We start from the raw sequence: 25291 nt of genomic DNA on the forward strand, positions 1-25291 counted from the left end.
GGGATGACATGGTACGGCAGCATCCTAGGAGTAGCTTATGCTAAAGCTCAGAAAAACAATGGAAGAATTTGGTGTCATTAGAATTTAAAAATTTAAGAATGGCTGAAGGGTGGAGTGCAAGCAAGAGGAACAGCTCAAGACCTAGGTCTGGACCTAGTCCCAAGGATCTTTGTAACCCATGCCCTGCTCATTCTAAGGGCAGCGGAAGCCACTGAAGGGGACTGATGAAGGGTATAAGGCTGCACAGCAAAGGAGGTTTGGTAGACAGAAGGCAGCTTACAGCTTGACCCACGGCAGGAGTTGGCCATTAATTGCATGTACTGGTTAAGGGGAAGAGGAATTAGCTAGGTTTTAACTTTAACACCTGGGTTGTGATATACAAAGGCACGGCAGGCCTTTTATCATAAATGGCTGGGAGACAGAGCATGGCCAGCTCAGTTTGTAACATTTAAGTTTGAGGTGTCCAACTGGGGACTTGTATATATATAGTTAGATACGCAGACCTAGAGCTCAGAAAAAAGACACGGGCAAGAGAGGAGGACTCCAAAATGTAGACCGTGGCCTGGGTAAAATCTAGGGGGAGTGTGTCGAGTGAGACGAGATTATGCTGAGACAGGAATTTTGATCTTTTAATAGCAGGATTTAAAGAACTAGAGTAGGAAGATGAGGCAGCAGAGGAGACTGTGAGGAGCAAAGCTGTCTAGCCGCGGATGTGTAGCAGGTTACCTTCCATTTCACAGATGAGGAAACTGGGTCTCGCATTGCACGTGTCTAAGGCCTTCCAGCTGGGATGCACCAGAATTTGAGTTTCAACCTCCATCAGCTGTTTGGCTTTCAAGTCATTCATTTCTATTACAGGCATACCTTGTTTTATTACACTTCGCTTTATTTCACTTGCCAGATACTGCATTTTTTACAAATTGGAGGTTTATGGCAACCCTGCATCAAGCAATTCCCTTGGCACCGTTTTTCCAACAGCATACACTCACTTCATGCCTATGTGTCACATTTTCGTTAGTTCTTGCAATATTTCAAACTTTTTAATGATTGTATTTGTTACGGTTATCTGTGATCAACTGATTACGACTTGCTGAAAGCTCAGATGATAGTAAGCATTTTCAACAATAAAGTATTTATTTTATTGAGTAATCTTTACACCCAATGTGGGGCTCAAACTCACAACTCTGAGATCAAGAGTTGTGTGCTCCTCTGCTGACTGAGCCAGCCAGGCGCCCCAGCAATAAAGTATTTTAAAATTAAGGTGTTAAATGTAAAAACATTGCTGTTTAGACATAATGCTATTGCACACTTAACAAACTAGAGTTTAGTGCAAACATAACTTGTATATACACTGGGAAACCAAAAAAATTCATCTGACCTGCTTTATTATGACGTTTGCTTTATCGCAGTGATCTGGAGCTGAATCTGCAGTATCTTCCAGGTACACCTGTGTACACAGTTGTGATTGTATGAACAGGTACAACCTCGTCCCTCTAAACCTTTCCTCATTTGGATTTTCCTTCCCAGACACTAATCACAATCTTCCAAAAGCACAATTTCCTTTCCCTGCTCTGTCACCAAAATACTAGTGAAGAGGGAGAAGGCAACCAATGGAGGAAACAAAGACGGGACTCCTCTGATCTTGAATTAGGCTATCTGCTCATTCTGAACACGGCCTCCATCCTAATTTACATGGCAATCTCACGCAGTTCTTTAGGTTCCCTATATGCTTAATGGGGAGAAAAGGATTTCACATTACCCAGTGGCCTGAGCTAAGAATGAGACGTTATATAAAGTTAATCATTAAACAGCTTATAAGATACTGTTGCAAACAGTGCAATGAGAAAAATTAGCTTAAGTAACTTGCGTTTTCCCAACCGTCTTTTACATAAAAGGGCTAAATTAGCTAAACCTGCCACTTGACACCCACCACGTTTAACCAAGACTAGGTCTGGGTTGTTTTGTTGTTGTTGTTGTTGTTCAGTGATCTTTACGTCCAACATGGGGCTAGAACTCATGACCCTGAGATCAAGAGTCACACGCCGAGCTAAGCCAGCCAGTTGCCCCACGACCAGGACTAGGTTTATTGTCGTTCACAGGATATCAGGGATGAATAAAGGCCCTTGCCTTCTTGGTGTGAGGCGAGGTGAGCCTGGAAGCTTCCCAGACCACAGTCGTCTCCCTTCCCCCATATAGTTGGCACAGAGAGGTTAACTGTGGGCTTGGAGTTAAACTGCCGAGCTTTCCCATCCCCAGAGCGAGTGGACGCCTAATTCTTGAAATCAGTTTTCTTATCTGTAAAACGGGGATAATAATACTCACCTCATCCAACTCTTGCGAGATAAAAGTCTGACAAAGTACCCAGCAAGCTGCAGAGAACAGAACAGTCAATAATCATTAGCTATTGTCACCACCTTTTTTGTGTTAAGCTTTGCCCAGGGGTGGAGTGGGGCAGGAGCCTGGAACTGGTTGCTAAGGTTACCTTGTTATGACCCTGAACTGGGGAGGGAAGGAGCAGCAGAGCAGGTGAGGCTAGTGTCAGACTTAACATTCCAAGAGGCAAAAACGTACTAATTCGCAATACGCTCTTACTTCGTGTCCCTCAAGAGATTTCTAGGGGCACCTGGGTGGCTCAGTGGGTTAAGCCTCTGCTTTCCGCTCAGGTCATGATCTCAGGGTCCTGGGATCAAGCCCCGCATCTGGCTCTCTCCTCGGCCGGGAGCCTGCTTCCTCCAATCTCTCTCTGCCTGCCTCTCTGCCTACTTGTGATCTCTCTGTCAAATAAATAAATAAACTCTCAAAAAAAAAAAAAAAAAGATTTCTAGAGCAGTGGCAGGACCCCAGAAGATGGGCCCCCGGCAGACAACAGGTTTCTTGCGACCAGGTCCCTCGATACCGAGAAATAAGATCTCTGACAAGGTATGGAGAGTTCATCCATTTCTACCCTGTTGAGACTTCTCCCCATACACCACCTGCTTTCCTGGGGTGGACGTGAGCTCGTGCTGAACTGAGGAGAGAGGCTGAGCACTCCGTACGGGCCCCCCACCCCCTCCTGGAATTTAGGAAATCCATCTAAGCGCCGGGCCGTCTTTGAAAGGAATTAGCTGTGGCTTCTAAGGAGCTTGCCGGGGAAGGCGACGTGTAGCCGCTCAGGGCACTCAGGCAGAGTCCCCAAACGCCCCCCACCTCCGCCTCCCCGCCTTTGCGTGAAGCCCCTCAGCGCCACACAGCGGGGCACCCAGTACCCCAGCCCGTGGCCCTCGAAACCTTTCCAAGAAATAAAGGGGGAAACTGGGGAGAGGCAGAAAGGCAGCCCTGTAGATGCAAGGGCTGCAATGTGGGTCTCTTCCCTTCTCTGACGTAATGCCAGTTTCCTGCTTTCGCATTGCAGTGTGCAGTTTGCTAGCTGGGAAGTCTCTAGATCAATCGACCGAAAGCCAAGATAATCACGGCCACTATCTTGCAATTTATTTTCCACGAATACACTTAAACTGGTCCAATGACCCCGCCCCCAAATTCCAGGACTTTTGGCTTTTCAGGCCGTATTGTTCTCCCCTCCCCCCAGGAAGGCCGCCTCTACGGCGCAGAGCCCAGGTCCAGGAAACGGCACCCGTTGGTGGCTCAAATGTGGGGCCGGGGCGGGGTCGGTTCAGACGTTCTGCCCCCTTCTCGTCCCCCAGCTTTTGTGAGATTCCACATCCCCTGCTTTGTTTGGAGTAAAACTGTTGCCGAAACTGCAGCATTTCCTCCCCCTCTCCAGAAACCGAGGCTGGGAAGTGGGTAAAAACCACCGTGGAACGTGCTCGGACGCTCATCTCACGTCCCACACCCCCACTGGGAAGGGACCAGCAGCAACCGCTCGGCCACCTCACGCGCGCCCGGCTAAAGGCACCTCAACAGCCTCCGCCGCCAACGCCGCCCAGCCGAGCAGGGGGAGACTCCCAAGGGCTCTTTAAATACGATCTATAAATACTACGGGCTCAGGGCGCGCGCGTCAGGGCAGCCTCGGCTTCCCATTGGCTGTCGCAATCTTACTTATTTGCATAGCCGGATTGCTCAACCGGGCGGCGACCTCTGCCTAACGCGCCCCTCCTCCTCAGCGGGTGGCGCGGGGCCGCGCGGGTGGGCGGGGCCAGCGGAGCGGTGGCCGCGCGGCCGGGCTACCGGTGCAGAGCTGCTGTGGCGTGCAGAGTCCCTAGAACTAGGGTACTTTTTGTCTTGAGTCATGCAGCTGCCCTGCAGGTTGCCAGTTGTTTCTCAGAAGGATCAGTTTTGGGAAACCGAAAGCCGGCCTTTTTAGGCTGGATTTTTTTTTCTTTCTAGAGAAAGAAAAGGCACAAAGTTAAGGGTTTTAACCCGAGCAAACGCTCAGGGTGGCTTGCAGAGGCACCACGTGAGTGCTGGACACGCATTTGGAGTCCTGGCCAATGACTTGCGACTGCGGGTGTTCAAAAATGGCTTTTGCATGATCACTAGTAAGACCTCATTAGCCTGAAAACGAAACAAGGAGGGTTCAGAAAATGCAAGATGTAGGATTCCTCCTAGTTTAAATCTGTTTTTAAAAAATGCGCCAATTAGCTAATAAAAAGCGGCGATGCGGAAACTTTCCCCAGGGCAGTTCTCACAGAAGAGAATCTCTTGTAGTAATTGACAATGTGCAGCAACTTGACCCTGCAAGGAGCTCGTTCGTTCTGGGGAGAGAGCTGGTGGTGGGGAAGGTCAGAGCGGGAGGAAGAAGAGACCATAATTTGAAACCCAGGAAGCCATCCGATGTTGTGAGTATAGAAGGCACAGGAAATTCTGTCCAGAAAAAGCCATAGATCATGCGAGAAATATGCAGATATTGTCATATTAATAATCGGGTGTTACAAAAATCATTTCTCTCTTCAGGATGTGAACTGAGAACAGAGACATTCCGCTGTTCCTTCCAAACATCTTAGGTAGAACCTATCATACAGTGAATTCTTTACATTTCAGTGGACTAAATATGGTGACTTAATTCCTTCATTTTGTTTTTAAAACGTTCTGCCCTTAAAGTGCATACAACACATTCTAAAGTTCCAAACCTTCCTGTAGCAATATCCGGGGATGACTGCTGGAAGTATATGTTGGTGTCTTCACCTATTTGGTCCTCAGTATTAGCGGAATGAATTAATTACACAAATACATTTATTCAGAAGAGACTGAGCATGGGCTAACATTAAAGATCTCATTAAATGATATTTCATAAACGTTCCACTTTGACATTCTTCTCCCCTAAATAAAACTCAGAGCCCAAACATACTCTTATTGAAAAAAATACCTAACCACAGTTCCTTGGATTCTGGCGAATGTCACCCTTAAAAGCTTTTAAAAAAGAATTTCGGATTCTTACAGAAGAGCGCCCCCTGCTGCCAAATGGTTTATGGGCAGCGCGCCTGAAAAGTACTGAAAAGTACTATGGGGTGTGCCCATAGTACTAGGAGTCAGTCTATGCTTTAAAATCCGTATTGGAACAAAAGACGGATTGCTTTACAATTAATATTCTCTCCGTTAACAGGTACTAGTGTCAGAAAAAAAAAGTGCCTTAATCATTGAAATACTTTGTCCAGTAATTTTAGTATGAATCGTCAAAGTTGATTTGGATACAGTCTACTTTCAATTATATTACACCAGCCTTTCTCAACTTGTTTCCCTCCGTCTTAATTAGTGTTGCTAATTTCCCAGGTTAGATATGGATGCATTTACAATCTCTGCCTTCTTGGTCATCATTTTTTCAATATAAAGACTGTCATTTTATTATAGCATCTGTATAGCATTTATACAGTATTTTCCCTCAAGTTTTTATTTGCTAATTCATTTATTGGTTTCCTTGTTAATATGCCCAAATGAAAAACGATCTTTAAAAAGCCCCCAAGTAACTGTGTAAGTTGAAAACTGCACACCTCAGCTGCTACTTCCATTGGCTCTCATTTTTTAGAGCTGCTCATCTTGAGGAAAGAACTACAATCAGAGGTTAGCTGCTGGTACAGCTTTGAGTCAGTAGGAGGTAAGAGGATAACTGGTAAACCACAAATGAAGAGATAAGGGAGGTGTCTGTCTCCCGCTGTAAATGCTAATATGGGCATTTCAGCTGTGTTCTTCACAATAAGCACTTTACCACCCTTTATGGAAACATAGAGATAATGATCACGGATTATTCTGTGGTTCTCAATTCTCTCTCAGTTGCAGAGGCAGAAATGGAAATAGAGTTTATTATTATGCTGAAAAATGTATTTAGAAAAAGCTCAAGTACTCTCCATGCTGGAGAGAGGCTCTGCGTGTAAGCCTGGGGCAAACAATCCAGAACGTTTGCAGGAGAGCCAAGTGCTCCAGCTGCTCTGTGAGTTGGGCTCCCTTTTACCAGCTAATGGTGCAGGGACCGTATTTTTTTTTCACACAGATGGCCCTGTGGTCACCACACCTCAAGCCAGTTCTAAAGGTAGAAAATGGATGTGGGTACCATAGGAATATTCCTGGCAATATGTTTGCCTTCCTCCCCATTTGTTTAGTGATAATTACAAAGTGTCCTCTCTATAGAAGTTCACATCTCTATCATGCACACGTAGTTGGTAAAAATGTCAAGGCCTAAGGGCAGATTGGGTACAGGACAAAAGATTTATGAACTGGCCCAGCTTCACTACAGTTAGGTCAGCACATCCCTGAGATTCTGGCGTGGTTAATGAATTAATCTGCAGTGGAGTATAATGCTGGCTTCTCTGATCCATGGACTGAGGGATGGTCTCAAAACTGTACTGCTGGTGCCCTTGCTCACTGACGGGGAGATTATATGACCACATGACATGAGTATGGGAGTATGTGCATTAACTATTGATGACAGTGTGAAATCCATGCTTATTAAACTTGGGTTGTCTTTCCATATTGACATGTGACTCGAGTTTTGTATATGTTGTCTCCTCAGGAGCCCATAAATTCTGGTTAAAGTCAAAATTACTTTTGTTTTCATAAAAAAGAATTTACCAGAAAATCCAGTTGACTTTTACAGTTACTCTTTCAAAATTATGCTTCCTCGTTCAAACACAACTTCCTTTAAGTAATTTTGCTCTGTATGTCAGATGGCCTGAAGAGTACTATTAGTAGGACTACCATTTAATGAGATTTTAGTGTCTACCAAGGACCATACCCAGGTTTCTTGTAATCCTTATCGTAAAAGGTTAGCACTGTTGCTATTTGTGTTTTATAGATGAGGTAACTGATTTTCAGGGAGGTTACATAAGTTGCTCAAAGTCAGGTTCAGAGCTGGCCTTCAAACTGAAGACCATCTACTCCAGGTCAAACCCTCAGAAAATATTGCAAATATATAAACTTAAAAATAAAAGTCATGGGATCCTGGGTGGCTCAGTGGGTTGAGCCTCTGCCTTCGGCTCAGGTCATGGTCTCAGGGTCCTGGGATCAAGTTCTACATCGGGCTCTCTGCTCAGCAGGGAGCCTGCTCCCCCCCCACCCCGCCCCACTGCCCCTCTCTGCCTGCCTCTCTGCCTGCTTGTGATCTCTCTCTCTGTCAAATAAATAAATAAAATCTTTAAAAAAAAAATAAATAAAAGTCATAGGGCCAATGCTAACCACTTCTTAGAGTATGAGAGAGCAATACTTCCCAAATTATGTATCAGAGATTGTTAGTTCCATATGATATGTATGAATGGCATAAATAAAAAAGAAAGGTTCTACGATCCAGTAAGTTTTGTAAGTAATGGTTTGAGCAGATACTGTTTCAACTGTAGAACTGTACAACGTTCGTGAGAGCCATTCATATTGTAGTCATCATGGATTTATATAGTTGTTACAACAGTTTTCCAGGAGATGGCAAAAATGTGTCTTGAGTAGGGGAATGTTCTGTTTTGGACAATGGTGCCATTTGGACTCTCACTGGGGTCAGAGGTGAGAATAGTATGAAATGCCTGACACCTGGATATGGTCCCATTTTTTATATGTTGCCAACATCATCACTTTCTAGTGTTTTTTGCATTGATAGATTATTTATATCTGATAGATTTTAAAAAGAGCTAATTATTTTTAGAGTTTTAAATGCCTTATGCTATTACTTCTTGCACCTAAAAGATATGTTTGGAACGCTAAAAGATTTTCTTGCTGGTATGAGACTTCCCAATGTGTTCTAAGAACACTGGAATAATGAAATGTAAAATTATTTTCAAAATCAGGTAGGAATAGGTAGTTGGTTTAAGTAAAAATTGTTGGAATTTGTGATGAATGTGCTAATACATATGCATAAAATACATTTGTTTAAACTTCTTGAAGGGAGAGGCTGTTTTTATTTCCTTATCCTTGCAGAATGCCTGGCCCATAGGAGGCGTTCATGTATGTATTAAATGTTTACTGAGTACTTTCTTTGTACCAGGCATGGTTCTGTCCTGGACACTAGAGATAAAAGTGAAAAAGTGGGTTTTTGTCCTCAGGGAGCTCACATTTTATTGGAGAGAAATATACAATAAGTGGAGAGAAGTAAAGCCATGTGGAGGGTACTGTGCAGTGAAAACTTGTAGGGTCAAGGGATCAAAGTTTTCAGTGAGGCTAAAGAATTTTTGAAATGGAAGAGCGCCTGGGTGGCTCAGTGGGTTAAAGCCTCTGCCTTCGGCTCAAGTCATGATCCCAGGGTTCTGGGATCAAGCCCGGCATCGGGCTCTCTGCGTAGCGGGGAGCCTGCTTCCCCTCTCTCTCTGCCTGCCTCTCTGCCTACTTGTGATCTCTGTCAAATATATAAATAAAATCTTAAAAAAAAAAAAAGAATTTTTGAAATGGAGTCTAAGTAAAGGCATTGGGAGGGATAACTTTTGGGGAGGTGGTGTAATGACTGGTAACACTGAGGAGAAGTTACAACTTTAGAAGTGAGAGGGTTAGGTGGAGGATGAAAGGATTCCTGGAGAGGAGGCCAGGTTTCTGAGCAGGCTTGATGCTGAATGGGACAGCACCTTGGTGTTGCAGTCATTGGGAATGTTGACAGGAACAGAGAAGACAGGAGGGGAGGGGTAGGCACTCGTTACATTGCATGGGATAACTTCATAAAAGCTGGAGTTTTTCAGGAACAAAAGAAGGGAAATACTTGAAAGGGCAATTTATATAAATTCAGGTCAAAGGTAAAGGTGAGAGATTAGTCAGGCAGACACGTTCCCAGGAGTAGCCAGATTCCACTCAGCCAAGACTGTAATGAAAACACATATTTGTTGAATGAATAAAAATTAAATCTTCATAGAAACTGAATTATTTTGAACAGTTTTTAACTTAGCCTTTTAAATTAATTTACGTTTAAAGTAATGCATATTCCAATTCCTCTTGATTTTTTCATTCTTGTTTCAATATACTAAGGGTCAAAGTTGGAAGTGGAGGAGAGTCTTCTGAATTTAAAAGTATGTGTTGAGACGGCAACGATCATGTTTTTACTTCATGCACTTCAGGATTTTAAAATTTATTACAAGTACATAGCCCTTTTTTTAGTAATATGAAGGTGAAAATAAAGTATGTTTCTTTACCATAAATATCTGAAAATCAGGCCATCAAAAATTAAAATGGATATCTTGAACAACTTCCCTTTCATTGCTGAGCTAGGATAATTTCAGAAAAGAAAATTCATCAATACATTTTTTAAGATTGTTCTGCTATCTCCGTTCCTCTACCCAAACAGAGATTGTGGTTGGATTTTCTCCAAACGACTGAGTAGTTTCTCCCTTCTCTTTGTGAAACAAGGAACTCTAAAGACCTTTCATATCATATCCAGGCTCTGGTGGATGTTTATGCATGTTAAGGAAGTGCACAAAGGGGTTCTGAGGAGAAAAAACTGTTTTCTCTGTTTCCTATTTTCCAAGTAATTGACCCACTTTTGTATTGTGCCAGTGAGCTCTAGCAGATCTTTTTTTTGTTTTGTTTTTCCAGCTTTATTGAGACATAATTGACAAACAAAAATTGTACATAAATAAGATGTACAATGTGATACTTTGATGTGTGTGTTGTGAAATGATTACCACACTGAGGTGAGTTAACACATCCTTCACCTCACATAGTTGTCATGTGTACGAATGTGCTGAGAACTTAAAAAATCTACTGTCCTAGCAATTTTCAAGTACACAATACAATATTATTCACCGTAGTCACTGTACTATATGATAGATCCTCAGAACTTAATCTTATAAAAAGTCTTGTGTTAAAATAGAACTACCGTATGATCTAGCAATTCTACTACTGGGTATATATCTGAATGAAATGAAATCACTATCTGTAAGAGTTATCTGTACCCTCGGTGCGGCTGGGTGTCTCAGTCAGCAAAGTGCCTTCAGCTCAGGTCATGATCCTGGAGTCCAGGGATCAAGCCCCCTGGGTGGGGCTCCCTGCTCAGCGGGGAGCCTGCTTCTGCTCCTCATCCTGCTCCTTCTTTCTCTTCCTCTCTCTCTCTCTCTCTCTCTCTCTCTCTAGCTCACTCTCTCTAATAAATAAAATCTAAAAAAAAAAAAAAGACTTATCTGTACCCTCATGTTTATTGCAGCATATTCATAATAGCCAAAACATGGAAATGACTTAAGTGTCCAACAATGAATGAATGGATAAAGAAAATATGGTGTATATATATACAGTGAAGTATTCAGCCATAAAAAGAAGGTTGCCATTTGTGACAATATGCATGAAACCCGAGAGCATTATGTTAAGTGAAATAAGCCAGGGAGGGGTACCTGGGTGGCTCAGTCATTAAGTGGCTGCCTTCAGCCCTTCAGCTCAGGCTGTGATCCAGGGGTCCTGGGATCAAGCCCAGCTTCAGGCTCCCTGCCTAGCACTTCTCCCTCTCCCACTGCCCCCTACTTGTGTTCCCTCTCTAGCTGTCTCTATCTCTCTCTCTGTCAAATAAATAAGCAAATAAAATATCAAAAAGAAAAGAAAAGAAAAGAAAGAAGTCAGGGAAAGACAACTACTGCATGATCTATGAAATCTTTGGATAAATAATTTGATAATACTTTGGGCTGAATATTGCCTCCTCTTGGGTTATACCTTATCAACAATAGGTAAAAACATGCCTGTTTAATAAAAAATAATAACAAAAATGAGCATACACTATGTGTAAGACATTATGCTAAGAGCTCACCTTAGAAAATCTCATTTGATCCTTGTGACACCTCAGTGAGGAAGGTGCTATTGTTATCTACTTGCAGAAGAAGAAACTGAGGCACAGAGAGAATAAGCAGTCTCTACTGGGAACCATTAGGCTTTATCGCCTCTGTTTAGGTTATTCAATAGACATTTTAATTTTTGCTATGTTTTAAAGCTGAGATTGTCATTAGAACTGGATATTTCTCTGAAAGGGCTTTTCCCTAAAAGGGAAAATGTAGGGTAGAAGTTTTAAATTTCCATAAAAGATCATCTCAAAATAACTATACAGAACTATATAGTGATCATAATAAATGATGTTTTTTATAGTGTAGTGAGTGCGATTCATGATATTGTTTTATGTGACTTGAATCCAGAAGTGTTAAGAGTAACTGAGACTCTTTGGGGGGGGGGGAAGAAGACAGGAAAAAGAAAAAAGAAAGAACATATTAAAAATCCCCAGTGATTTTGAGCAACATATGTGTATCAGAATTCTGGCAGAAAAGCGGCAGCATACTCAGCTGGGATTGTCTTCCCCCTAGCTTTATTGAGGTATAACTGACAAATAAAAATTGTACCTATTTAGGGCATATGGTGTGATGGTTTCATATATGTACATATTGGGAAATGACTGCCACAATCAAGCCAATAACGTATCCATCACCTCACAAAGTCATGATGTGTGTGTGTGTGTGTGTGTGTGTGTCTGTGGTTGAGAACGTTTAAGATCAGTTTTCTTAGCAAATTTCAACGATGTAATAGAGTATCATTAACTATAGACATCATGCTATACATTAGATCTTCAGAACTTACTCATCTTGTATAACCACAGAATTTTTTAAAAAGTAGTGTTTATTAAAATTATTATTTACAGAGATGTGAATGGCTTAAAGGAATAAGGGACTCCACAGGAGATGTTCAGGCATCAGGGATTAGTAACAGCAGAAAGACATTACCTTCATAAATCTGAGGGGTGGGAGAGTAAAGGGTGTTATCAGAGCTGATGAGAGTGGTGATCTTGGACAGGACATCTAACAAGAGGTATGGCTGGTGAAGGACCAGCCACGGCCAGAAGGGGTGAGATGACGCATAAGCAGGAGGAATCAACACTGCCAACTAAAAGTGGAAGGGCAAGCGACTGCGGTAGGGGTGAGGGTTTCCTATCACAGAAGATTCTTCTTCTGGAGCACAGAGCAGGAGGGAGAATAGATCTGGGAAGAAAAGTGAAAGAAAAGGCCATTTATTTATTAAGAATAGACCTTGGAGTGATAAGTTAGAGCCCGTTATGTTTCCATTATTTAGTAGGAACAAAGCTGCATCTACTAAATGGCAAAAACCTTAGAAAATAACTGAGATCTATAGAACATGATTTTAGAGCTGAACTATTGTGAGAGACACTTTGGTATATAAGTCACCAGTTAGTTGGCTTGGCCTGCCATAGCAGCATACCATATTCGGCGGCTCAAACAACAGGGATTTATTTTCTCACAGTTCTGGAGGCTAGAAGTGCCAGATCAGGGTGCTAGTTCAGGCTCTGGGGAAATCCCTTCTCCTGGCTTGTAGAGGGCTGCCTTCTTGCTGATGCTCACCTGACCTCTTTTTCTGTGCTTGCTTTGGGTGGGGGCAGTGAGGAAAGAGACAGAGAGAAGGAGAATCCAAGAGAGAGCGTGCTCATCCTCTTCTTATCAGGACTCATCAAATGGGATTAGGACTTTACCTTCCTAACCTCATCAAACTCTAATTACTCCCTAATTACTCCTCAAAGGTCCCTCTCTAAATAACCTCACATTGGGCTTATGGCTTCAAGATATGAATTTGGGGAGAACACAATTCAATCGATAGCAGTTGGGATCTCATTCCCTCCTTTACTATTAAAAAAAAAAAAAAAAAAAGCTAAGTGTGCCTGAATGCCTCAGTCAGTTAAGCAGCTGCTTTGGGGCTCAGTTCATGATCCCAGGACGCTGGGATCAAGTCTCACATCGGCCTCCTTGCTAGGTGGGGAGCCTGCTTCTCCCTCTTCCTGCTGCTCTCCCTGCTTGTGTACACACTCTCTCTGTCAAATAAATAAATAAAATCTTTTTTAGAAAAGTTAAGCATTTGTTTTCTGATATTTCCTTTTAAACTTTTTAGTGGGAATCATTTTAAACTTTAAAAAAGTTGCAAATAAAAGATACAGAGTTCTGAGAACCCCTTCACCTGGCTTCCCCTAATGTTAATAATTCATATAACCACTGTATAATCATCAAAACCGGGAAACTACCATTACTATAATACTATTAGCTAAACTTATTCAAACTGAACCACTTCTTCCCCTAATGTCCTTTTTTAAATTCCAGGATTCCATACCAAATTTAGTTGTCTCCTTAGTTTTCTTCAATGACAATTCTTCTTTCTTTCCTTGTCTTTAATGATCTTGACATGCTGATAAGTACCGGTCAGTTACTTTGATCTCTTATTTTGGGTTTATTTGATATTTTCTCAAGATTAGATTGAGATTGTGCATTTTTAACATGAATAGCCCAAAAGTGACCTTGTATTTTTCTCTTGTGTATCATTTCAGGGGACACATAATATCAATATGTCTTTAACTGGTGAGCTTACCCTTGATCACTAGGTTAAGGTGTGTTTCCTGGCTCCAAGAAATGTTAGTTACTATTTTTACCTTTCTAGGTAAATATCCTTGAGGAAATCAGTCTCTGATTCTTGATTGTTCAGTGATAACTTAAAACAGAAGTAGGAAGGAAGGAAACTTTCTGCCCACAATATTATATGTACTTTCACTCTGAGACACACAGAATGTGAGACAGAGTAATATGAAATTATTATTCCTATTTTATTTATTTATATATTTTTTAAAGTAAGGTTTAGAACCAACGTAGGGCTTGAACTCACAATCCTGAGATCAAGAGTAACATGCTGTACTTACTGAGCCAGCCAGGAGCCCCTATTCTTCCTATTTTAAAGAGAAACCGGGGGAGCCTGAGTGGCTCAGTTGGTTGAGCAACTGCCTTTGGCTCAGGTCATGATCCTGGAGTCCCAGGATTGGGTCCCACATCAGGCTCCATGCTTGGTGGGGAGTCTGCTTCTCCCTCTGACCTTCTCCTCTCTCATGCTCCCTATTTTTCTCCTCTCTCTCTCATTCTCTCTCAGAGAAATAAATAAATTTTTAAAAAAAGAGAGAGAGAGAGAGAGAGAAATCAGCATCTTTTATAGTTTAAGGGACTTGGCCAAGGTTACAGAGCTACACCTCCGTTTGCTCATTTTCAGAAACTATTGGCTATTCAGAAGAACTGATTATAAATATAATCACACAGTTTGTGACAAGAGAATCCCAAATTCACATTTATTTAATGATGGAACAAATTGTTTCACTGGTTTTCAAATGCCTGCAATGTGCTAAAATTTATACAGTCTTAAAAGCAAGTGATAGCTCAGTCTGAGGTACTAATTTAAAACCATTGCACATCTCCAAAACTCATTTAAGAAACCAAGTACTTAATTAAATGTTCAATCAGATTATTTAAGTGCTTTTTAAAAATTGTGCTGTGGTTTAGGCAAGAATGATAGAGAAATACCCTTTGAAAATGTTGTGTCATGATTTTTGGAACCAACCAGAGATCATTAACTGCAGATAAGTAATGATAAAATGAATAACTATAATGATGACAGCAATTTTTGAGCTATTTAAGATAAGAATTTATCAATTAAATCATTGCTAATACATTCTGAATACATGTTAAATTTGAGTGAAGGTGGAAAATGGCACATTATCTAAATTATATTGTTATTGACAGATGACTGTGTAACATTTCCCAGAACGGGTAAGGAACGGGTAAGGAACCAAGCCTCCTGCTGTGTCCTGTGCCTGGGGCCACCAGGGGACTAACCCTCTACTACCCAGGATTCCTCAATTCCACAGGGTAAGTCGGTCAAACGCACCCTCCTTTGTCCTTGGAAACCTATTTAATTGCCTCCCTATCTTCCTCCTCCTCCTGCTATCCACCCCCAGCCCAGAATTTTTAGTACCAGACACAAAAACAGAAGTGCTTAAGGCAGGGAGGGGAGGGCCACTCCCCGTAGCTCTTGCCCTCCTTGTAATGTTCCTGTAGGGGGTGGGGGTGGGGGCAGAGTAGCCAGATACCAGAATGCAATCCCCTGCCCCCCCAGCATCTCAGGCCTCAGGAAAGCTGGGGGTGAGGGTGAGCGATTATCGTGGCTTCATGTAAAGAAAGTTTTAAGTTTGCTGTAGTCCCATTTATCTATTTTTTGCTCTTGTAGCCGATGCTTTTAGAATCATATCTGAAGAAATAATTGTCATGTCCAATGTGCTGAAGACTTTCTTCTATCTTTTTTTCTAAGAATTTTATTGTCTTAGATCTTATGTTTAGGTCTTTAATCCGTTTTGAGTTCATTTTTGTATATGATGTAAGATAATGGTCCAACTTTATTCTTTTGCATGCAAACATCCAGTTTTCCCAACACCATTTGTTAAAGAGATTGTTCTTTCCTCTTTGTGTAGTTTGACACCTTGAAAAATCACTTGTTGGTATACAAAAGAATAATTATTATATAAGGTAAAAAGTAAAAAGGCAGCTTCTATATTTAGGAAGATGGCATGGACATCCTTTTCCCTCTTTCTCCCACTGTGTATGATTGAAATCCTTGGATATCATATATAAAACAAACATAAGGATGTGAAAGATAGAGATAAGAAGGCAGACTTACTAGGGGCCTTAGACCCCAAGGAACAACATAGTGGTAAGTATTCTGGGTTTTCTTTTTGTTTCATGTATCTTAGACTTGGAATTGAAAAAACTGGCAACCCAGGAACAGTGAATATCAACACAAAAAACAAAACAACTTTGACAAAAGCCTGTTTTCTCCAGCCAAAGGATCAGGAAAGGGATAGATAGCCTAGCAAGATTTAGAAAATAACCACTCTCCTGTAACTAAATACTACTTTGCTTATGCCAACCAAAGGCTTAGTGGGGGAATCTAGCTTTCTAGACTCACCAAGCTGTGACTTTCATCCTTGCTTGTTTGTAGTAAGGTAACTTCCCTACCCCTTGCAGTTTCAATGGAAACTGGACTTCAACTCCTTCCTGGAAATAAAGGTCTCCCTGACCCCTTTCCACTGGGTTAGTGTTCAGAAGACCTATTACAGAGTCAGGACTTTCACCATCACACAACAATAATAAGACCACAGCCTGTGATGCTATTGGAGATCACTTAGGGAGTTGGAACTCTTAAAATACACGAACTGCCACAACTCACCCAAAATGAAATAATTTGAATAGCCTTAAAATTTTAAGTAAATTGTTCTTATAATTGAAAAACTCCCAACAAAGATATATCCAGGCTTGGATAGTTTCATTGGGGAATTCTATCAAATTTTCAAAAAGGAAAAATTAACACAAGTCATGAACTTCTTCCAAAAAAAAAAAAAAAAAAAGAGGAGAGAATACCTCCCAATTCATTTTATGAAACTAATATTACCTTAACACCAAACCCAGACAAAGTGACAGACACAAAAATGAAAGGTACAGACCAATGTCCCTCATGAAGATAAAAGCAAAATCCTTAAAATATTAGCTAATAGAATTCAGCAATATATAAAAGCAATTACATACCATGACCAAGTGGGTTTATTTCAGGGAAGCAAGGCTGGTTCAATATTGAAAAGTCAAGCAATACAATCCATAATTTTAACATGGTAAAAAAGAAAATCACATCATTTTATCAATCAACGCAGAAAAGTGATTTTGCAAAATTCAAAACCCATTCATGATACACACACACACACTCAAAAAAATGGGTGTAGAGAGGAAGGTCCTCTATTTGATTACAAACATCTAAACAAAGCCTATGGCTAACATTATACTTAATAGTGGAAGAGTGAATGCTTTCCTCTGTAAGATGGGGAAAAAAGCCAAGATGTCTAGTGTTACCATTCTTATCCAAGATACTGCTAGAAGTTCTAACCAGTGCAAAAGACAAGAAAAGGAAATAAAAGGCATACAGTTTAGACAAGAAGAAATAAAACTGTCCCTATTTGTAGATGACATGACTATCTACATATAAAATCCTAAGGAATCTTCAAAACAACTCCTATAACTAATAAGTGAGTTTAGCAAGGTCACAAGAGATAAGAAAAACATAAAAACATTGTTAGTATATAAAAATACAATTGATTTTTTAATGTTTATCTTATATCCTACATAATGCTGATGAAAGAAATGAAAGATCCAAATGGAGAAACATACTGTGATCATGGATTGGAAGATCTAACATAGTGAAGATATTGATTTTCCCTAAATTAATACATAGATTTGAAACAGTTCATATAGGGGCTCCTGGGTAGCTCAGTTAGTTAAGCAACTGCCTTTGGCTCAGGTCACGATCCTGGAGTCTGGATTGAGTCCCATTTCGATTCCTGGCTTCTGCTGAGATGGCTGATTAAATCCATGAGTCACACCCATGATCTTTTTATCTAACAGTTGTTCAGTCATACCCTTAGATTCTGTTCAGAACAACTGCTCTCTTTTTTTGCAATATGGATAGACTGAATTTTCTAAAGCCCTAGATTCCTTCTTCAATTCATCTCCTCCTTTTTGCATTTTACTATAAGCAGTCAGGAGAACCAGGTTGCTCCTTCAACACTGTTTAGAAACCTCGTTGGCTAAATAGCCAGTTTCATGGCTTATAAATTCTTTGTCCTGCAAAACATAAAACACAATTTAGGCAAATTTTTTGTCCCATTGTAACAAGGGTCTCTTTTCCTGTAGCTCCTCAATAAGGAAGCTGTTCCTCATTCCATCTAAGACCTTACCAGAATGGCCTTTAATGTCTATCAACATTCTGTTGACCAGTATTTATGTATTCTCTAAGAATATGGAAGCTTTCTCTCTCGCTTTCCTCTTGTCCTTCTGAGCTGCCACCAGAATTGCCTTCAATGTCTCTAGCTTTAGTATGTGCTTCAAAACTCTTCCAGCCTCTACCTGTTATGCAGTTCCAAAGCTGCTTCCCCATTTTTAGGTGTGACAGTAGCAACCCACTCTTGGTACCAAAATCTATCTTAGTCAGCTTGGGGGGCCATAACAAAATACCATAGAATGGGAGACGTAAGCCACAGAAATCTAATTCTCCCAGTCCTGGAGGCTGGGAAATCCAATGTCAAGGTGCCAGCCAGTTTGGTTCCTGGAAAGGGTCCTCTTCCTGGCTTTCAGATGGGCTGTTTTTGTGCTGTGTCCTCATGTGGTAGAAAGAGAGGCAGCAAGCTCCCTGGTATCTCTCCTTAAAGAATAATAATCCTAGCAGATTCAGACCTTACCCTCACGACCTCATCTAACCCTAATTGCCTCCCAAAGGTTCCATTTCCAAATACTATCACAATGGGGGTTAGAGCTTCAACATATGAATTTCAGGGGCATATAATTCAGCCATAGCCGTATGTATGTAACCCTGTCAACATTATTGTAATGGGTGAAACCAGAAGAAATTTCATCTTTTTGTTTGTCAAGGCTGTAATTACAGGTTCCATAGGAAGCCTCTTCTTTTTTTTTTTAGATTTTATTTATTTGTCAGAGAGGGAGAGAGAGCGAGCGAGCACAGGCAGACAGAATGGCAGGCAGAGGCAGAGGGAGAAGCAGGCTCCCCGCCGAGCAAGGAGCCCGATGTGGGACTCGATCCCAGGACGCTAGGATCATGACCTGAGCCGAAGGCAGCTGCTTAACCAACTGAGCCACCCAGGCGTCCCGAAGCCTCTTCTTTATATGGCAATTAGTGTACCACCCGGATATTTTAATTATATGTGAATGGGATGTTATTGCTTATCCAACACATTGATGTCTTAGAGAATAGCCACACCTTGGTAGTACTCAGCTCTTGGACTCCTTCTCCTAGCCCGATCTTCTATGCCCTTTTTCTTGGCCCTTCACAAGTCCTCCTTCCTCACTGCTTCCTTCCCTATCCTCACAGACATGTCAAAACTTGTTTTCTTTTTTTTTTTTTTTTAAGATTTTATTTATTTATTTGAGAGAGAGACAGTGAGAGAGAGCATGAGCGAGAAGGTCAGAGGGAGAAGCAGACTCCCCATGGAGCTGGGAGCCCGATGCGGGACTCGATCCCGGAACTCCAGGATCATGACCTGAGCTGAAGGCAGTCGTCCAACCAACTGAGCCACCCAGGCGTCCCAAAACTTGTTTTCTGAACAGACTATAGTGTCAATGATATACACATTGTTAATGATGTAACCAAATGTGCCTTTTCCTTCATACGATTTACTTTTTAAGTCTGGGATTTTAAGCATTAATAAGCAGAAAAAGGGAGGGTTTGGAAAAATGAAGGACCACTAGGTACATTTAAAAATGAGATGGACAGAACCTCTAGTCCTAGGCTAGCTTGATTAGCATGGTACTTCCTGCCTTCCCTCCATTGCTGAACATTTAGGCTATACACGATACAATGTACTTAAGGTGGTTGCCCAACCTCTAGGCCCTTGTGAGCTCCCCACTGTCTCAGTTCAGCAGAAAGGAGAAGAGGAGAGTTCAACATGGAGAAGGTGAGTGGACAAGTGGCTGAGAAACTCACCTATTTCTCAGTTCATGCTAAATCTTTATTCCCCTGCCATTCTTTGGATATATAGTAGGCAACACATGTGGCTTGCGTATGGAGAAAATTCTTGGAGGATAAGCTACAAAAAGACGTTGTAGTCCAAACTCAGCTTCAAAGAAGTCCTCACATCTTTTCTTTCCTTTCCTCCCAGCCCAACCCCTCTCTTCTAAGAGTTTCTCATCTGCTTCTCTTTCCTTAAGTTTTTTCATTCACTGCTGACAACATAAACTATAAATTTAGTAAGGGTTTCGTTGAACTTTGGAGTAAAACTAAAGCACAGCTGTTTCCTTTCTTTTGTGCTTTTTTTCTCCTCCCCATCATTTTTTCCTTTAGGTTTACACATTTAATATTTTAAAAAATTAGCCAAATATCTGTATTTTATAACCAGAATTGGTTTTTGAAAACATCAGTCTCATTTTTCATTATTAAAGCCCTGTTCTAGGACTCTAGCTACTCACTGTTAAATATTAAGAAAAAAGATTGTTGGACTGTTTTGAATGGGAGTATAGCTGTGGCAGGTTTTTTGTTTTTGTTTTTTTTTCCTTCTCTTTGCACACACCTCAGGAAGGAAAATACAGAAACACCCTTTAGACTACCCTCTTGAGAAGTACTCTTCAGGCTCAGAATAACCTCAAACAAGTAAAACCTTTGTGTTTAGCAGAGAGTGGGTCTGGAGGAGAAGAGGATGTTTAAAAAGACACAGAACTTTGGGCTCTTCTCAGAAAGATATTCTGTGCTGTTAGTGTCTCTAAAAGCTGTTTACCAAGGGAAAGGATGGTAGAAAATGTACTCATTACGGGGGTTGTTTGAATCTCTAAATCTGACTTCAGTCTCTAAGGTGAATGGCTTGTGTAAATAAAACTAAACTTACCTCAGATTTCTGTATGCAATATTTTTCCTTCCTTTTCTGCTGTGGTTGGCACTCTAGTTTGGGATGAACTTGTAAGTGAAGTACTAGTTATGTAGACAGTAAAAGCTTCTAGACTGGACCAGAGCTTTTGTATTCCCAGGTTCATCCATTCACAATAAATATTCACTTGGGGAAGCAGCATACATTTTTGATGTTTTGATATTTGTTCTTTTTTGGAAAGACCTTATTCCTGTGGAATATTGGGCTCTATTCATCATGGAATTTTTATACTGATAATTATCTATTATAAATTTTCTAACTTCCTGCCTTGTCATGATTTCAGATTCAGTCTGTCTAAAACCAAATTTATTAGCTTCCTCTGGTTCCTCACAAAATTTCTTCATTTACTGAGAAGAAAATGGAGTGCTTTCTTTCTTCTAGACACCAGGTTAGGTGCTAGGACTATAGTGGCTAATGACTTGGTAAGTGTCAGCTCTGATTGAGTTTACATTCTAACAGGAGAGATTAGAGAGTAGGCAATAATTATCTTAATGACTGTGCAATTACAGTTGAGACACATGCTATAAAGGAGATGCACAGGTGCCATGAGTGAGTTTAACCGGGGAAATTTGTCCTGATCTGGGAGTCAGGAAAACTTCATTAAGGAAGGAACATCTGAGCTGAGCTCTAAAAATGAGTAGATGTTCTTTGATGGAGATACTATGGTTGTGTCCAGGGGAATCAAAGGCCAGTGGAAAGGACCTGAATTGTGAGGAAGCATGATGTGTTAACAAACAAACAAAACCAGAACAACAACAACAGCTAGGGTTTTTGGAAAAAAGATTGAAGAGAGAGTGACATAAAATTTACTCTAGTGAGGTAGACTTAGAACATAAAGGCATTTCAGCCTTGTGGAAGATTTTAAATTTTATTCTAAGTGTAATAGAAAGCTGTGGAAAGATCTGAAGCCAGAGATTTAGATTTAACTTAAAAAGAATAAAATGGGGGGGGCATCTGGCTGGTTCAGTTGGTAGAGCATCCAATTCTTTCTCTCAGGGTCAAGAGTTTGAGCCCTATGTTTGGATGTAGAGATTACTTAAAGTAAAATGGCTGACTGCTATGAGGAGAATGGAAGTGAACTCGTATAGTTAGAATTTTTGTTCATCTAACACACTATCCCTTTCTCTCCGCTTCCTGTAACAGAAACTTTCTGCTTATGGAGATCTCTTTCCATGCGATTTCAGTAGAGGTAACTCACCCTCATCCCTCATCACAGGGATGGGCACATAGTCCATTTAAAATACAAGTAATCAGAGTTCCCTGTTCTTCTGACCTCACTGTTTGGTTCAGGGATGGGCACATGACTCAAGTGGGACTAATCAATATTGTCTCCAGGACTTCTGCTCAAACTCTCAGGAAAGAGATAATCCCTGTCTCTCTGGGACTATCTATAAGGACAGGTCAGATCCTCAAGGAAAAGATTAGCAGCCCCTCCATCATTTTTTGTTTTTTAATCTGATATGTCATTTGCAAATATCTTCTCCTATTCCATTGGTTGCCTTTTAGTTTCACGGATTGTTCCCTTCACCGTGCAGAGGCTCCTTATCTTGATGAGGTCCCGATAGTTTATTTTTGCTTTTGTTTCCCTTGTCTCTCTTGCCTCCAGAGACGTGCTTAGTAAGAAGTTACTGAAACTGAGGTCAAAGAGGTTGCTGCTGTTTTAATTTTTCTTGAGTAAATACCTATGAGTTAGATTGCTGGGTTACCTTTGTTTTTCTCTCTTTGTAAGAAATTGGCAAACTGTATATAAAGTTTAAGAAGAGTAAGTATAAAGAGTAAAAGTATAACTCCAAATTACGTATAACTGGTATTATACTTCCCCAGCGTGTGAGAGATCAAGTTACTTCCACATTCTTGTCAATACTTGGTATTGTTATTCTTTCTAATTTTAGCTACCCCAGCACCTTTATGGTGGTTATCTCTTATTGCGGTTAAATTTGCATTTTCCTAAATTTGCATTTTCCGGATAACTAATGATGTTGAGCATTTTGTGAGGTGCTTATTTGCTATTTATATGTATTCTTTGGAGAGGTGTGCAGATCCTTTTCTTGTTAAAAAACACCTTTTTTATTTTGAAATAATTGTAGGCTTTCAGGAAGTCGCAAAAGTAGTGTGAGTCCTATGTACCCCTCACCCAGCCTTGTAGCGGCGACATCTTATGATGCTGCAGGACAGACCCAAACCAGGACGTTCACATTGATATTACTGTTAACAAACTTTATTCAGTTTGGCTTTTCATAAAACCTGCTTTTTTTAAGAGGAGGGGTGTGTGTGGATGTGTGTGTAGGCATGAGTGTGAAGTTCTATGCGCTCTTACCCCATGCAGGGATTCCTGTAATCACCACCACAATCAAGGTACAGAACTGTTCTGTCACTATGAAAGAACTCCCTCATGCACTTTGTCTTTACCCACCATTCCATCCTTTGTCCCTGTCGTTCAGCAACGAGTCTGTTCTCTAGCTTCCTACTGTTATCATTCTGAGAATATTATATAAGTAGAATCCTACAGCATGCAACCCTTTGAGAGGGGCTTTTTCACTCAGCATAATTCATCTCAGAGGGGCACCTGGGTGGCTCAGTGGGTTAAAGCCTCTGCCTTCAGCTCAGGTCATGATCCCCGGGTCCAGGGATCAAGCCCTGCATTGGGCTCTCTGGTCAGCGGGAAGCCTGCTTCCCTTCCTCTGTCTCTCTGCCTGCCTCTGCCTACTTGTTATCTCTGTCTGTCAAATAAATAAATAAAAATCTTAAAAAAAAAAATTCACCTCAGATTCCCTCAAGTCGTGCCTATCAACGGGCTGTTCTAGTTTACTGCTCTGGAGTATCACTTAGAATGATGGATGTACCACAGTTTTAACATTCACTCTTTGAAAAGACACTTGGGTTGTTCCAGTGTTTAGCTTCTTATAAAGCTGCTATGAACATTCATGTGCAAGTCTTTATGTAAACATAGATTTTCTTTTGTATAAATGCCCGAGGGTGCAATTTCTCGGTTGCATGGTAAGTACATGTCTAATTTCACAAGAAACTACCAAACTTTTCCAGAATGGCTCTACCATTTTACAGTCCTAATAGCAATGTATAAGAAATGCAGTTTCTCTGCATCTTTGCCAGCATTTGATATTGTCACCTTTAAAAAAATTTTTTTAGGGGCGCCTGGGTGGCTCAGTTGGTTGAGTGACTGCCTTTGGCTCAGGTCATGATCCCGGACTTCCAGGATCGAGTCCTGCATCGGGCTCCCAGCTCCTCTGACCTTCTTCTCTCTCATGCTCTCTTTCACTCATTCTCTCTCAAATAAATAAAATCTTGAAAAAAAAATTTTTTTTTAGTTGGTTTAATAGGTAGGTAGTGATATTGCCCATATTTTGAATTGGATTGTCTTATTATTGACTTATAGTAGTTCTTTACACATCCTGAGTATGTCTTCTATGAGATATATGTTTTACAAACACTTCTCCCGGTTTGTGGCTTGCCTATTTAATTTCTTAGTATATTTTAAATAACAAGGTTTCTAATTTTGATAAAGTCCAATTTACCAATTTTAAAATTCTTTTTTTTCATGCTTTTTTGTGTCATACTTAAGAAACATCTGTTTAAACCAAAGTCAAATGATAGTCTCCTACTTTTCTTCTTATATTCATGTAATCTTTGTTTTTATCTGCGGGTCTATGATTCATTTTGAGTTCATTTTTACATATGGTATAAAGTAAGAGTTGGGGTTTATATTTGTCCCATGTGGATATCTAATTGTTTCATTGCCATTTGTTAGGGATTAGCCTTTCCAAACACAATTACTTTGGAAACTAACTTAAAAATTAACTATATATGTAGAAGTCGATTTCTAGACTTTCTATTCTGTTTTATTGATCTATATATCTTTTTTCCTTCCTTTTTTTTTTTTTTTTAAAGAAAGCATGAACGGTGCTGGGTAGGGAAGGCAAGAGGTGGAAATCTTAAGCAGACCGCATGCTAACCATGGAGCCCAATACGAGGTTTGACACATGGCTCAATCCCACGACCCTGAGATCATGACCTGAGCTGAAATCAAGAGTTGGATGCTTAACTGACTGAGCTACCCAGGTGCCCCAACGGTCTATGTGTCTTCCTTATGCCAACAGCACACTGTCTTGATTATTCTAGCTTTATAGTATGTCTTAGATTCATGCAGTAGGAACACTCCAACTTTGTTGTTTTCAAAGTTGTCTTGGCCTAGTTCTTTTGCATTTCCATATACATCAGCTAAGATTTTGACTGGCATTGCATTACATTTATAAATCAATTTGGAGAGATTTGACACATCAACAATATTGTGTCTTCCAATTCATGAACATGATATGTCTTTCAATTTAAGTAGGTCTTATTTAATTTTTCAAGAAATATTTTATGGTTTTCTTATCAGTGTCAGTTTCTTATCAGTGCCAATCTTTTTTCTATTGATTCCCAAGTATTTCATATTTTTAATACTGTTGTAAACATTTAATAAAGTTATGCCTACTCACAGTTTTTGTTTCTTTTTGAATCAGTTTTAGTAATATGAGTTTTTCAAGGAATTTGCCCATTTTATATAAGTTGTTTGTTGCCAAAAGTTTTGTATAATTTTGCCTTTATTACCTTTTTAAGGTCTGTAGGATATGTAGTGGGTTTCCT

This window comes from Enhydra lutris, unplaced genomic scaffold (assembly GCF_002288905.1).
Source record: "Enhydra lutris kenyoni isolate GAN:26980312 unplaced genomic scaffold, ASM228890v2 scaffoldscaffold72, whole genome shotgun sequence".
Lineage (NCBI taxonomy): Eukaryota > Metazoa > Chordata > Mammalia > Carnivora > Mustelidae > Enhydra > Enhydra lutris.